Below are 17,585 nucleotides of genomic sequence, written 5' to 3'. Positions count from 1 at the left end.
ACCAAAAACCAAAAACCAAAAAACAACCCCCAGAATAGAATAAAATCTTGTGTACACACACCCGGACACCCAGACACACACACATACACACGCCAGATAATATACTGTTTTCTTCTATGTGTTAACTTTTGTATGTGATATGAAGTGGTGTTAAGCTTCCTTCTTTTGCATATGGATATTCAGTTGCCCCAGCACCATTTGTTGGAAAGACTATTCTTTACCAATGGAATTATATTGACACCCTTGTTGAAAATCAACTGGCCATAAAGGTATGAGTTCATTTCTGGATTTCTAATTCTATCCCCTTAATTTATATGTATATCCTTATGTCATTAGCACACAGTCTTGATTATTATAATCATTAAGCTTTGATATTGAGCTTCAGAGGTATTTAAGATACGGACTTGGGAGAAGTGATCATCAGTTTAACAGGAAGCTGACACAAAGACACACATTGTATCTTTACGTTTGATGCCCCCAACTGGGAAATTTCCCACAATGCATTTTACAAATCAGATCCATATTGAGATGGAAAGCCAGCAATGCAAATTTGTTTGATAGAATAAACAGAGAAACATCATGTGAGAGTGTGTAAAACTTGAATCACCCAAGTACCACTGCAGCATTTTTTTACTGTAGACACTTAGAACTTTTTGATCATTTTTTAAATGATTTGATTCACTTAAATGCCTAATTATTTTATTTATTTACTTATTTTGATAGCCTTGAGGTTTTTAATCTTTTTTTATACTTATCATACCATGAATTCATAGGGAATGGGTTCCAGCAGCTCAGGCTCCTTTCCTTTGGTTCTCACAAAGTGTGCTTCTCTGAGTGGAGCAGGCTGGAGCTTCAGCTGAACCCAAGTACCTTTCCCTTCGACTTCCTTCTTTTCCTGATCATTTTCCTTTACACACTTCAGGAAGCTGTCTTGGCTCTTCAAGTGCTTATTATGCTTTGTGTTGGTCATTTGGCAAATTACAGAAGATGGAGGTTGTGGCCTAAAGGCAAATGCCTAATTGTTCTAAATGACTGATCTATATTAAACACATAATGTTATCTGTGAAATCCTGGGTTTTAAGTGTTAGCAATATTTCTCCTAATACATGTTAAATACATAATTATTAAAAAATAAAGATTGTACTCTTAACACCTAAAACTTTTCAGGAGCCATAAAGCATATGAATAACCAAGTTTGGGAGACACTGATATTTACAGAGAGTCTTCTTTGAATTTATTTGGCCAGATTTCTAATTCCATTATATTAGTTTTAGGATTCTTGATGAACAATGCAAAATTCAGTGACCTTATTTGAAAAATGTGAGCAAAATATGTCACCCACATTAGCTACTGAGGCCTTCATTTACCAAGGGACTTCTGGAAGACTAATCTTAGAATGGCCTACCAGAAGTTACATGGCCAGGTTGTTGGTTGTCTGTTGTTGTAGATTGAATTGTGTCCCCCAAAAAGATATGTTGAAATCCTATCCCATGGTACCTATTAATGAGGTCTTATAATAGAGTGTTTCTAAATGTAATAAAGTTAAGATAAGATCATACTAAATTAGAATGGGCCCTAAATCTAATGACTGCTGTCCTTTTAAGATGAGGCAAATTTGGATTCATACACATCATGAGAATGCCATGTGACAATGGAGGCAGAGATTGGAGTGATGGTTCTATAAGTCAAGCAACACAGGTATTGCCAGAAGCTAGAAGTATCAAGGAAGGATTCTTCTTGAGATTCTTTGGTGAAAGCATGGCCCTATGACACCTTCATTTCAGTCTTCCATTCTCCAGGCTGAAAAAATAAATTTTGGTTATTTTAAGCCACCTTGTTTATAGAAATTTGTTACATATCTCTAGAGAATTAATATAGCTATCTTTTATTTTATATACAAGGTAGATGAAGGTAGGGATCTCTCATTTTTGTTCACTGCTAATTTTCAGGTCCTGGACCAGTTTCTCACATTTGGCAAATACAGTTGACCCTAGAACAACCTGAGTTTAAACTGTGCAGGTTCACTTACCCATGGATTTTTTTTTTCAAATAGATTCAGGGTAGTAAATGTATTTTCTCTTCTTTTATGATTTCCTTAATAACTCTCTTTCTAGCTTCCTTTATGGTAAGAATACAGTATAAATACATAAAACATTAAAAATATGTGTCGATTGACAGTTATCAGTAAGGCTTCCAGTCAGTAGTAGGCTATTAGTACTTAAGTTTTGGAGAAATCAAAAGTTATACAAGAATTTTTAACTTTATGGGGTGTTAGCACCCCTACTGCCTGCATTGTTAGGGTCAGCTGTACTCAGTTCATATTTTTTTTAGTGAATGAATCAATAGACTTCTTATTGTATCCTATCCTATTATTGTATAAACCAAGCCCAAAAGAGTTTAAGAAACATGTCAAAGATTACACGGCTAGTAAATAGTGGACTTGGATTCAAATTTAGGTAATCTAATCCCAAAATATCTGTCCTTTAAACCATACTCTGCCTACTGCAAAATATAGAATGGGAATCAAATGATGTCATAGAGTCCCTTGAAGCTGAGAGCTATGGTTCTCTGATAACATTTAAGCTTTTTAGAGATCATTGCTAAATATCAAGTCATTACTTGGAAAAATATTTATTGAGGTTAAGACCCTTAAAGAAAAAAGTAATAACAACTAGTTTTCATTTTTTTGTTCAGTAAATATTTATTAAGCCCTTACTTTGTACCAGAACCCATACATGTTTTACTTGATAGATCATTTCATATATTTTTATATTATCATAACAAGTTGAAATAACTATCATTTCTATTTTACATATGAAGAAACTGAAACCAAGTACAGTCGTACAACTTGTGCTGAATGTCACAACTAGGAAGTAGCCAAAAGTAGATTCAATCCAGACTTTGAGTAAAAATCTCTCTTACCTGAAATGCTTGCACCCTCCCCTGACATATTGCACCCTTTCCACAAGTCATAATTCAGCATCTTGCAGCCTAGAAAGCCTTTCTCTAAAGTCATAAATTTTATGGGGTGTTCCTTATATGTACCACTCATCTGGCATTTCTCTCTCCTCAGCAGAGTCCTAGTCCACCTCTAGAGCTACCTCATTAGCCTTCTATGCTTACACATATCAGGTACTAATCCACATGGCTTGAACTAGTTAATGGTGCCAAGGAAGGTGCTGTGTAGGTACCTGAGCATATTTTCCAAATTTTCCATGATGACCACATTCTGAACTGTTTCAAACTACCGTGTCGCTTCCAAACTTCTCAAAAGGTTTTAAATCATTGTACTAGTATTTCTTGGGGGTGCTTGTTAAAAACACATTTTCCTGGATTTCATTGAATCAGAGTATCTCTGAGAGGGTTCTTCCCAAGTTCAGCATATGTTCTTCCCGTTGTCTGCAGTGTCTCTTCCCAATTTAATGACTTCATTGGAAAAATTCTTTGTGTCTCATGTGTTAGCTTGGATGTCCCATCTCTAAGAATGTTTATTTTCACCCAAGGCCAAAGGTAAGATGCTCCTCCTTTTCTTTTTAAAAATTTTATTTATTTATTCATGAGAGACACAGAGCAGGAGAGACATATGCAGAGGGAGAAGCAGGTTCCCTGTGGGGAGCCCGACGCAGTACTCGATCCCAGGACCCCGGGATCATGACTTGAGCCCTGAGCCGAAGGCAGACACTCAACCACTGAGCCACCCAGGCATCCTGATGCTCCTCCTTTGTGTTACTTTTGAGCTCTTTGGTATTTAATACTCTATATGCTCTAATAGTCTTGTGTCTTTACTTATAAGTCTATTTTTCATACCCTGTGAGCCCCTTGGGACCAAGAACTTTCACCATCATATTCCAAGTACTTACACAGTCCCTGGCTGTGTAAGTTGGTCAATAATAGACAAATATACAAATAAAAAGAGATAATGAAATTGACGAGCAGTTAGGAACACGTAATTTCTACTCAAATTTCTGCCAAGAACACAGGGACAGAATATTTCTTCTTTAGTGTTAGCATAGAGATCACATTTTGTCCCCCACACTCAGCTATTTTCTCAGTTGCAGGATTTGAGTTAGAATTAATAGTCATAGAAAAGCAGAAGGAAACCACAAGGGTTGATGGGGTTGTTTGTCTTACTCATCTAGTTTGAAAAGGATACAAGTGCAGTAAATTTAGATGTTAATGGGACAACAAGCATAGCCTCCTAAATAGTTCTGGGCAACGTTGACATGGCTTCTGTTGAAATGCATGAAGAAACCCAGTAATGACAAACACATAATTTTGCAAATCACAATATTTCAAACAAAACACACCCTTTTGGCAATACAGGCTAACTACAAATTGAGGGAGCCAACATTTCTTTCTTTTAAAATCTAGGATGTTTTCCTTTTCTGATACCACATAGCAGGTGTTCTATTCATTCATAGGCTCTTAAATGCTTATAGATGGGATTTAAGTAACTAGTAGCCTTCACACTCATGTATGTGAAAAAGAAAAAAAAATGCCTTTGGGATTCTTTTCCTTTATTGTTCACATGTTTACACAAATCTGCCTTTGGAGAGGATGGAAAAATCTGCTTTGTTCATTCACTCCAACAGTGGGTTAGGTGCTTTGGTGAGTTGATGGTTTGGAGAAAGATTCTTGATTCATCATAGAAAATATTCTTAGGTTGGTCTTGAGTTTGTCTCTAGTCAGTTGGCCTTTGATAAGACACCTGATTTCTATTACTTTTTATGTCCTTATTTGTCAGAGGAACAAAATTCTATCTCCTTTGTTAGCTTATACTTTTTTTCCTGAGGATTTAATAAGATAATGTACTAATGAGGGCTTATCTTCTATGTAATAAGAAGACACTTAATAAATACCAAGAACTAAATAGATAAGTAAATGAACCAATGTGTATAAAGGAGCTTTGGAGGTGTAGAATTACCCAAGAATGTGAAGCCTGCCAAAGGGTCAGAAATCTCCAAAATTATTTCTGCAGGATTCAGGCTTTTTCCTACTTAGCAGAATCTGTAAATATCATCATCTGAGCACTATATGCTCTGTCAGACTAGTCCTGAGAGAAAAGGGCCATGCATTAGATAAATTTTGATGAAAGGAGAAACAGGAAGGACTTGCCATGGGAAGGAATGATTGGAACCCAGGTGGCATGTTCCAGGATGGGCCCATAGATTGCCATACCTTATGATCTGAGGCAAAATAAAAAAAAAAAAAATTTAAAAAAATTTTTAAGGTACTACGGAAGGGGAGGGAGAACAGAGAGGAACTTAAAATGAAAAGGCAGCTTCTTGCACCAATTGAGAAAATTTCTAACTGGTATAGAGGGTTCTGTGGATTGGGCTTTGGGGTCATAACCAGTGGTGTGCTGGTTAATATTTAACAATTCTTCAGGGGGAAAAAAAAAAGCCAAGATTATAGTACTAGCTGATTTCCATGATGTAAACACACCCACTGTGGCTGATTTCCAGCCACTGATGGTTTAACAACGGGCTCATAAAATTTCTGAAAATTTCTGGCTCAGCTCTCATGAGCCAGTATAAGCCAACTCAGGCAAAATAGTGAATAAGGTAACTACGAGGTTATAAAAACTTTTTATAAAAGATTTTAAAGAGAAGAGAGAATTTGCTAACAGACTAGCATGTTCTCATTACCTAGCTTCAGTAATTATCAAACCATACAATTCTTGTTTCATCTGTATCCCACCTGCTCCTTCCATCCCCAAATGGGTTATTTTGAAACTTGTACTTCAAATGTGTCTCTAAAAGATACAGAGTCTTTAAAAGTGCAACCATGGTACAAAAAATACTAACAATAATTCTTTAAAACCACCAACTATACACTTGGCATTCAAATTTGCCTGATTTCATGTATTTTTGGGGGGACAATTTTTTTGACAATCTCTTAAGTCTCTTTTAACCTATAAGTTCCCTCTTTCTTTCTCAACTCTTTCTTTATAATTGATTTATTGGGGAAACCAGGTCAATTGTCTTATAGTTTTCCACAGGCTGAATTTTGCTGATTTTACTTCCATAGTGCTGCTAACGTGTTCTCCTATCCCCTGTCTTTTTTTTCTATAAAGCATAATTGGATCTAGAGGCTTGATCTGATTTAGGTTTCTCTGTCTTGCTCTCTTGTTTTATATGTGGAGGCAGGAGAGACTACATGTAGCCACAAGGATCTTTCATGCAGCTGGGTGGAACTTTCCCATTTTCTCCTATCAGGAGACACATTGTGTCTGATTGTCTTTTAGTGATATTAAGATTGATCAGTGGGTTCAGCCTGAAATGGATGACATTCAATGTTGCCAAAAAAACAAAACAAAACAAAACAAAACACACCAAAAAAAAAAAAAACCACCCCAAATCTGAATTACATATTTTCTTTCTCAGTCTTGAAGATGCCTTTTCACCACAAAAACATAAATCAGTATACAAGTATAAACACTTACTAAATCAACCCATCTATTTTATTCATGATCACTTCACATTTGAAAGCTCTTGCTGTGTTTATTTTCTTTGAACTGAATCTGGGGCTTTGACTGGGAAGCTATAAATCCAGTTTTTGATGAAATACGACTTTGCCACTAATGCCAGATTGGAAAGCATTCCTTGCTAATTTTTCTTCTTAACATTGGTTTGCTAAGTAGTGAGCATTCAGTTTCATTCCTTTCCGGGTAACGCAACCAGAAGTCTAGTTTCAACCTTCTAAAAACTTTTTCAGTTTAATGTTTAATTTTTGACGGACATCATATTACTGGGATGTTCAAATCTTCCAGGTTGTCCGGGCAGGATTCGAGCGTGCCTGAGGTGTGGGCAGATGAACAAGCTCTATCACCTGGAGTTTGGCTGCTTCTTCTAACTTTCTCCAGCTATTGGTTAGGCCTTAATACACTTAGAAGGTTGCTCTTCTAATTTGAACTGTGTGAGACTTTGGCTGGAGGGTAGTTCTGTGTCCCAGTGATAAAAGAACACATAAAACAACCCAGTGCCTGATAATTCTCCCTGGCTGTCAGTGAATCATGTCTAATAGCATCTCCATGCAGTTTGCGCCAATTTGCTTGCAATGGCATCCTTTTCCGTGGGCTTGCTGCTCAGCAGGCCCTGAAGCAATCTATGAATAACTTCCCAACAGATGCTGTTTATGAATTGAAGCAAATGGCTTCCCTGTTTCTCTTTTTTCTCACTTCAATAATTTTCAGTTACATTACGATGAATATTTATAGTCCTGTAGCAGTGCATAAAAATGGAGAACAAGCAGACCTGGGCATTGTTTCCTACGTGAGTGCTGTTCTAATGGGTTTTGGCTGACTGGTTTTAATAATGTTCTGCTGATGGGCTGAAAAGAGGATGCAAATTGTAGATCAGTCATTTTCATTCAGTGTTTTAGCAGGATGGGCATTGATGGAGCACTGGCTGCATCCTCGCACACATACGACACCCTAACTTGCCACAACATCCTGTCGTGCAGTGTGTGTCTCCTCTTTATACTTCGTTTGAGTAATTTCAAATACTTGACTTCAACAGGGACTCTGACACTAATGTAAGGGCTCATTAGGTTTATTTCACCACTCTCTGCAGGTATTACCATTTGTGACTCGAGTGACTAAGTGCATTAGAAGCTGCAGCCCAACTAATGTAATATTCCTAGGAATTAACACGTGAAATCACAGGGAATATATTGGTTTTGATTTGCTGGCTTCTTCTATAGAAAGGGACTGGGACACATTTTTACTCTAAAAAGGCTTTTCCAAAATGTCTCATAATTCCATGTTTTCTTAGATATCACAAAAAGGAGAGGACTCCTATCTAAATATACCTCCTACATTTGATTCTAAGGGAGCTACTCTGTCTTTAGAGGCTTATGTTTCAAGTAGCTGATACACCTTACTTGCTTTTTCTATTTACAATAATGAGTTAGTTAACTAGCCTATATTTTCCAAACCATTGGCTGTGTCATATTGGCCCACATACAAATAATTGCCTATTTGGTTATTTGCTTATAAATAAGAATGTTGAAAATGATATGTAAATACGTATATGCATACACAGTGAATATATATTGAAGCCTCCCAAAATATTCAAATTGTCCCATTTTCTACTCTTGCATTATGAAATACTCACCAACTCCTGAAATGAAACCATATTTATTATGCATGCAAACCCACAATATCTTTACCACCTATCATTTGTATGCTATACACAGAAGGTTGTGCTGTAACACAACAATAAAAAATAAAAAAGGCAATTTGAAGAGGAGTGTGTTTCTTGCTCTAACTGCAAAAGATGCCAAGAGTGATTTTCCTCTGAAAAGAAGTATAACCCACAATCCTGAAATATTCTGAAAATTAATGAAAAGCTGAAGAATTTAATATTTGATAGAGCAATGTTATTTTTTAAAGAAAGTAATACATAGCACAATGTCCCAAAATGATATCCTGACAGAAAAATACAAAAATAAGACGCTCTGGAAAGGTTTCCAGGCCTGAAGCAAAGGGACTAAGAATAGATTGAGGTTCCTACTTGTATAGAACGACTCACCATAGTACTTTTCTATTTGTTTTAAATAATAGTAAAACATTGTATAAGTAATAAATGCCAGCAGTACAAGAGGCTAATGTGAAAATTGTTCTCCTTTCTAGGATAACCACAGTTAATGGAGACTTGTTTATAATCTTAGAGGGTATATTGAATATGTAGCAGTCATACAGGGACAGCTTTTTTTCAAGGACAATATGTTTTCCTTCACTGTTGGAAATTTCTAGATTTATTTATTTATTTTTTGTCAGTTGCTTTATGGTCAACAACTGTCCTGATTTCTAGGTGGGCAAGCCTCTTATTCAGTTTGTTTCTTCCATAGTATTCTCCACCCAAGAGTAACTTAGAGTCTCCTAAGTATGCCTTTTAAAAGTCAGAGGAGGTTTGGAGGACGTTTTCACTTGCTGACAGTCTTCTTGGTAGTGACTACAACATCAGGAAATTAGTCCGTTTCCTAGTACAGTGGCACTGCAAAAACATAATTTGGGTATGGAAAGTTGTGTGTAAGAAACTGAGAACTGCAATGTTTCAAGGTTACACTAGCTCTGCGGAGCTTTGAATCTAGGTCTATGTGACACCAAAAACCATCCTCTGGACCAGTGTGCTCTACCAGCTTGTCACAGCATCTCCCTAGCAGCTGGAGGTTGGAAGAGCCCATTGAGAGAGAAGGCCATCCATGACATAGGTGGCATGCTCCAGATTAATGAGACATTCTAGTTCAACCTGTTCCTGTCAACTGATTCCCCCCTTCCGGACTGGAAGGGCTGTCATTATTTCCACATCAGATGGAAATTAGGGTAGCAGGGATTGTAAAAGTTATTTGTATGATGCTTATATCTGTACCTGCCCAAAAAGTCTAGAAATGTAAAGAAATATATCACTACTATAATGTAATCAAAGAAATCTTCAAATTATAACAAATAAAATATTATCTATGTTTCTAGACTTTGTAGACATCTATAGAGATAACTTGAAAAGATATTTATTTTATATCTTTGAAAGTGTACTTTGATACATTGTGGTATTAAGTATATTCTCTGATTCCCACATCCATGGTGACTAAATAGCTTTGTTACGTTTTTTCATATCTATACTTTCTTATCCTGTCTCATCTGTCCTGTCATATCCCACACCCTACATAATTCATTTACCCATCCATCCATCTCTTCATCGATTTGACAAATTATATTTGTTGAGCAATTACTGGCAGGCACTGTAGTAAGCACTAGGGATCCCTTAGCAAATAAGATAGAGCTTGAACTTACCCCAAGGGAATACTACCTCAAATGGGGTTTTAGACAAGCATAAAACTTACTGTGACACAGTGAGATAAAGTTAGAATAAGTAAGGGGATAATATGTAAATGTGCCTAAGTAGATGGTTTTGGGGTGAGGGAGGATGGTATATAAAAAGAGACCAGGGGGCTTCTGGGTGACTCAGTCTGTTAAACAACTGACTCTTGATTTCAGCTCAAGTCATGATTTCAGGATTGTGAGATTGATCCCTGAGTCAGACTCCCCACTCAGTGGAGAATCTGCTGGAGATTCCCTCCTCTCCCTCTGCCTCTGCCCCTCCTCTCACTTGTACTCTCTTTCTAAAAAATAAATAAATAGAATCTTAGAGAGAGAGAGAGAAAGAGAGAGAGAGAGCAGAAGAATAGGTAAGAATTGCCAGTGAAATGTGTAAAAATGATATAAAAATCTTCCAAGCAGGGACCAGGCTGTGTAAGGGCTAAGTGGAAGAAATGATGATGGCCTTGTGAAGAAATGAAAGGTCTGTGTGTCCAGTGTCAGAGTTTAATGGGTGATTGGGAGGACTGAGTGAAGACAGAGACTGATAAAATGTCTTTAAAGATGAAGATGAGAGAGGTAACAAAGTCTGGTGGGGCATGATTTTAAGAGGCTGAGAAAGCCATGGTAAATATCTTCAGGCCCTTTATTCTGAAGAGTAGTGGGAAGCCAAGATGGGTTTCAAGTGGAGTAATGATATGAAGTTTTCATTTTGGAGAGATCACTGTGAATATAGCATGGCAGGTACATTGAGGAAATGAGACCGTAGGTGGAAGGGTACTTAGGATGCTGTTGTGGTCCATTTGAGAGGTGACAGTGGTCTGAACCATGGGGTCCAGAGAATTAGACAGACTAGCATGTTTAGTGGGAAACCACTGTATTGCTTACTAGGACTTTCCTGAACTCATTGTTCAAGATGCTTCCCTTTAGAGACCTTGCTTCCTTAGTTAAACATTGAGATCCAACAGGGTCAATAGGATTCTTCATTGTCTCCTGAAAAAACTTCCTCTTTTGTTCTTCCTGCCATTTTATATTGTTCTTTTTTCCTTTGTTTGTCTTATCCATATTATCTGTGAATCCTTTATATAAATTTGTATGAATTTCATATGAATTTGGTATATCTTGAAGCACTGCAGGAAATGGTATATATAGGTTTTAATGTTAGACCCACATGGCTTTACATCCTAGCCTTGCTACTAAATATCTAAGTGACTTAGGAAAAGTCTCTTAACTTCCTGGGCTTCAATTTCTTTCTTTCTTTCTTTCTTTCTTTCTTTCTTTCTTTCTTTCTTTCTTTCTTTCAGATTTTATTTATTTATTTGAGAGAGTGAAAGAGAAGGAACACGAGCAGGGTAAGGGGCAAAGGGAGCAGCAGACTGCCCTGCTGAACAGATATCCTGATGTGAGGCTGGATCCTGGGACTCCGGGATCATGGCCTCAGCCAAAGGCAGATGCTTAACCAACTGAGCCACACTGGAGCCCCAAGTCTCAATTTCTTTACAGTTAAAATTGGCATCATCATATTTACCTTTCAGCTTTAGAGCCAAACACTCACCTACCACAATAACCTTAATGACCTCTGATGGTTTATTAGGCCTGGAAGCAAGTCCATGATTTATAACAAGCACCTTCAGGGAATTCTAAATCATATGTGAGAAATGGGGCGTTAATCTGTGTTCCTTTTTAATTCAGTGTAACTATAAATTCAAACACTTTAAGGTAATCTAAACTAAAAATTCCATTGTTGGGAAAATCAGACTTTGTAAAACATTAACACCACTTGGTAAGTAAATTAACACCAATTGGCAATTACATTCAAACCTTATATTATTTTACTAACATAACTCAATAACAAGAGGTTAGATGTAGTTAAAAATGATTATTGTCCCAGTCATCATAAAAGCATGCATTTTTAAAGAGCACATTTTAAACACCACAGAAAGTAACTCACGGCAATTTCTCATGAAATTACTTTTTTGTTTCTGGACAAAGTGTTCAGGGCCAATCAAAAGCCAATCAATATAAACACTAATGTAAATCATAATTAAGTATCACAAACAGATTCTTGTCCAATGTTAGATGTATTTATAGAAACTAAAATCCAAAGTAACACAAACCAAACCATTGATGTATAGAGGGTATATGCTGGTGACATCCCTACAAACTTCTGTAGACTTTTTTATGGTTACCAGCAACTGACTATAAGTGCCTTAATTGGGGTTGCAAAGGCAGGAAGTGTTAGTTCTGTGATATTTTAAAAAGAGTTTAGGTTTTAATGTATACATGATTCATTTCAGCCAATTCTTGATTTTCCTTTGTTATATTGATAGGCTCGTGTGATTCTGAGATTTTTCTGTAGGACAGGGAGGGAGACCTCTGAGTTTTATGGGGCTGTTAGAACTTGAAGGGCTGGTGGACATCTCTCATGTGTCCTCTGAAGTCAGCACCTGTAAGAACTTAGGCAAAACGAGAACATAGATGCTGTCCATTTCAAAGCTAGGGTTTATAGGAAAAATAGGCAACAAAAGCTTGGAATAATTTTAGATAACATGTCTAATAGGAAGCCATCATCTGGGAGGTAAACAGGGATGCCATACTAGATGAGGGATGCCAGTTCTGTTGTGCTCCAATGAACATCATTCACAGTGAGAAGTAATTATTCCCATAGTACATAATATAGAAAATAATGGGTAAAACACCAGTGCATTCAGACCTTATAGGGATGTCATGATGATTAATTTGTTGATAAAGGGGCTAAGCATTTGGAAGGAAGATATAAATTTATTGGATCTTTGTACAGATAGTTATATTTAAATAGGAGCCATGCATTAGAAGTATAGCAACCCTTCTAAGCTTTCAGGATTTCTAACGAGTTATTTAATTTTTTATACTTCTAATGTGCTGATTGATCAATAAAGTACAGATAAAAGGTAGTGTACAAAGTTGCAGCTTATATTATTAAAGAACACAAATTTAAGTTGATGACTCTAGATTGTTCTACTTAAAAGCAAATTTGTTTCAAGTCACCAGCTGTTTATTTTGTATTTTGTTCTTTGAAGGTAATTTTCAAAGGGATCTACATATCTAATGGAGGCACACAGAGATCACTGTCTTTAAAATTGAGTCCATAATGTATCGTCATGTCTCAGTCTGATTTTGACTATGTAAATGATTTGTGAGCTGTGGGCTCTTTGCTTTCAGTAGGCATCTGGGAAGGCTGAGGACATGTGTGAATCCGACCTTCTAAACACAAAGCACGGCTGTACCGAAATCAACTGGCAAGGTTTGCCTGTCAGGAACAACAGTAAAGTGCTTGTTCCTCTCTACTGCTTAGCAAGTCAAGTGGCAGGATAAACCGATTCATCTGGTTAGTCTTTTGCACTTAGCCAATCCTCAGGCTAATTTTACTTTGTTCCTAGCATTACTTGTGTTGGAAAAGGTCCCCTTAAGTAAATTGTGATTTAAAATTTTGATTTCTTAGGTATACTGGTAATCCTTAGGGATGTATACTTCTCTTGGGCTTGGAAGATACACCTGGAAAAAAATGACAAAGTGTTTCAAGATCTAGATTTCTCTTTGACTTTCTCTTTTTTACTATACATGCAGAAATAACTTGCTATAGTGAACTAGCTATGTGAGTTCTCTTTCACTCCTTTTTTTTTTTTTTTTTGGTCCCAGCTCTCCTCAAGCTGTTAAGAACTATTTACTGTATCTACTATGAGTAAAGTGCTATGCCCTAGCAATTTAAATATATTATCTGATTTACTCTATGCAAGAATTCTAGGAGAAAAGACTCTGCAATGTTTTCCTCCTTTTATAGATGAATAAACTGAAGCTCAGAATGATTAAATAATTTGCTCAAAACTATAAATTCAGTGTTTGAATTGAGGTATGATGGATCTATAGAAAGTTTTTCTATAACCTATGAACCCTACCTACTAACTCTGTAGAACTGGCAGGTGATGTTATTTCTGTGGGTGCATTTTTGCCATCTATACAGTAAAAAGTTCACAGTAAGTTACTTCCAGGGCTTCCTTCAACAATATAAAATCTTGATTCCATTATTTCAATACTCTTTACAGAATGTAATTTGGTATAATAACTGTAATTTTTTGGTCTCATCACTATTCAAGGGGCTTAGGTAATAAATTACTAAGAACTTTATTAGGACCTGTTACAGAGGGGGGTGTTGCCTACTAGTGAGGTTTTCTTGTGGCAAGAGCCTGGGAAACAGCGTTTTTTGAATGTTTCTGATATACTACTCCTGTCCACAAAGGTCAAACAAAAAACTCCTTCCAAACTAAGAAGTTAGAGGCAGATTAATTAATTATAAAACTTTTAATACTCACATTTTATTACAGGAATGGCAAATTTTTTTAAGTTGATTGCAAGGACTGATTTGCAGTGAATGTAACAATAAGCTAAAAATTTATTTTTAAATGATACTTGTTGCATTTCTAGGACCTACCCTGGGAAGATAAAAAACAGAGCCCTTTCTTAACTCAATTAAGAACACCACAAGTGATATCTCCATTTCTCTGTGTTTTCTCCCAGCATGAGATGACTCAGCCAGAAATAGCGTGATAATATCGCAGATGTTCCTTTGCTCGGATAGCTGGTTATTGCTTATCTCAATGATATTTTAATACAAACACACAACTGTTCACCCTGTTTTATGGCTGTCAGAATTTTGCTTCATATTTAACAAATGGAAGTTTATGAGCAGATGTATCATTGACTCAGATTTACTTTTTCCCTCATTATGTTGCATGGAAAAGCTAACTGCTGGAGAGGGTATTAGCTGCATCTGCACGGAGAGACTATTGGATTCAGGTTGTTCATCTGGTCTGTCAGTTCTCACCAGCTTCCTAGCCCTGTGAGCTTCATTCTCCCTTGTTAAGTGCAAAAGATCAAACTTTGATTCTAAGATCACACAAACATATTCTCCATTCCCAACAATGAACTATGTTTCATAGCACCACATTCTCCCTTTGCTCTGGGTACAACTTGACAGAAATACCCAGACCTTTTCCTCCACCATCATTGTGCACAGTTGATGGCATGTGTATGGCTCGATGCACTCAGCAGGGTTTTGGAACCAGACACACGAGGCTTTGAGTTCTGACTCCCTACTGATTGAGTGATGTGACCTTGGTCAGTTCACTGACACCTTGATCTGGTCACTTTTGGTCCTCCAGCCTCATCTTGAGCTTCTATCTAATCTCACTTCCACCACATTGGTCTTTTAATGATTTTCCTGAAACAAGATGTAAGGATTGTCCCCTAGTGGGCCTGAAGCCTCACTGGAAGGAGGTTGATTCACCTTGGAAATTCATCTTGAGGGGCATTGAGCAAGGTGATGGGCCGTTGGCAGTCACTTCCACCTGCCAGAAAGTCAGTCTCCAAATCTATGGAGGTGAGATAGAAGGTTATTGAAACAAACAAACAAACAAAGCTGACAAGTGAGACTGGCAGTCTGAGAGCCTTCCAGAGGACCTGCTGCAATTCCTATTCCAATCATAGTATGATCAGCAGCTGGGAAACTTCATAGACACAATTTAGGCCAAAAAATTTTATAGCTCTAACTATGAATGTTGAGGAGTCTGGTTCCAGGCCAAAATCCTATTTATGATCTTTGGGACCCACCCAGAGGCAATTTGGGCTTTGCCCAGCAGGCCTGATCATGGGGAGCTGCCCTCCCCACACCAGAGCTGGTGCACACAGGCAGGGCATTGTACTTTTCAAGGACTCGTGAACCTGGATCAGCCACGCTCCAATGCACGTCTGTATTCCTGTCCTAGACACCCCTGCTGAGATCTCCTGATCAGGGCTCATGGCCAAGGCATTTGTCTCTAGCCTGACTTGTTACCTTTCCCCTCGGACCCATTTCTCCTCTCTCTCTTCCTGCCCCAGCCCATGGGCCCATGAGAATTCAGAGCTCCTCAGCCATGAGACGAATCCTCTATCTGCATTGTCCTCCTCCACCCCTTGCCCAGTACACTCCCATGGGGGAAAAATGAAACAATAGGGACCCTCTCTTGTGTCTTACTCTGTCACAGTAAGTGTGTAAAGGCTTGATTGTTACTGTCCTATTGCTCATTGTATCCTAATCATCCACCTCGCCACTTGATTGCTGAACACATATGTCACTGTGTTTCCTGTTCTGCACGCTTGAAAAATAATACTAAGAAAAGCTAACTTTTTCTAAACAATAATTCAGTACCAGACATTGTAATTTAAGAGCTTTACAAAAATTAATTTAACAAAATTTGAAAGTAGTGACCATTTCTATTCCCATTTTGTAATTAATCTGAGATAACAAGGGGTTAAATTGCCTTCACTTACACAGATAACTGAGAAAACCAGGATTGAATCCAGGTGATGTGGGTTCAGAGCCTATACTTCTAACTTCTAGGCTAAATGACTTGTCCTTTACAAGGATCTGAATCCTCTGTCCATGATTCAGATATAGTCCCATTGATCATGTGACTGTGCTGCTATGATATCAGGGCTGTTATTTCCCTCCTTGGAGCTTTAGGGCATAAAGTCCACCCATACATTCATCTGTTACCTTCTATTCATCTGTCATATTTCAATTTAAGGATCATTTTCTCCAAGAAGCTCTCCTTGACTCCACTCTGCATGTATTCTCATAGCATCCTGTACTTCTTCCCTGAGCACTTATCACAATTGCATTCAAATAATTATGTGTTAACTAGTCTTCTCTGCTAATCTCAGGTTCCCTGCCGTTAAAGGTCATGACTTTCCTGGTCATTATTGTACCTCCGCAGTGAGGTGCAATGCAAAGCTCATCACAGAGCTGAATGCAAAAATCGTGGCTGAATATATCAAAATTGTCTGTGTATAAGTTTGTTCCTTTATAGAGAAAGAGGAAAAGAACTATGTTATAGTGCTTTTGTGAAGATACATCTAGGTATTATTGCATTATAGATATGACATATCTAAAATGTGTCTCATAGTATGTAGAGCAATGCTTGGCATATAGCAGTTGTTCAATAAATACTAGTTATGTTCCATATGGCAGCAATAGTATTCTTCAAAATGTTTTCTTCCCTTTCTGTGAGATGATTATTTATCCGTGATCATTTAAAGTCAGGCTAGCCCTAGTGACTTGCTTTGGCAAGTGGAAGTGGTATATGTCACTTTTGAGTAAAAACTTTGAGAATCATTGGTGGTTCTTCAATGCTCTCTTTTTCCCTTTGTCACGAGCCCAGACAAGTCCCAGACATGGGCTGTTCCTTCAAAGAAGAAGCATGCATGAGATGACATGCAACCTAGCCTCAGCTGACATAGACGTGAAGCTCAATCAAGAAATAAAACTTTGCGAGCCAATGGAATTTTAGGCTTGTTTTGCACAATAGTAAAAGTTAGCAGGAGCTAACTTATATATTTAGTCCAATGTCAGTGCCAATACAGCCATGTGTATATATAGTAATTCTTTTTGAAAGTTATTTTTGAGGGCCCTTATTCAGTATCAAATGTTCCTGCAACAATTTGATACACACACCTGAAAGGATATGCAAAATAAAGGTAAGAGCTAGTATTTGTCATTGATAATAATTTAGGAACTTTTGTAAGTGCTTTTTAAGTATTAACCCATGTAATCCTCAGAAACTTTGTGAAAACAAGTAGAAACTATGATACCTTTTTCACAGGTGAGGAAACTAGGGAAACTGCTCTATTGCAGTCAGATTACACATTACACATTCCTATACCACAGAATTAATGAAAGAGCCAGGATTTG

The sequence above is a fragment of the Vulpes vulpes genome, chromosome 9 (genome assembly GCF_048418805.1).
Source record: "Vulpes vulpes isolate BD-2025 chromosome 9, VulVul3, whole genome shotgun sequence".
Classification (NCBI taxonomy): Eukaryota; Metazoa; Chordata; class Mammalia; order Carnivora; family Canidae; genus Vulpes; species Vulpes vulpes.
Note: the sequence above shows the minus strand (reverse complement) of the source record.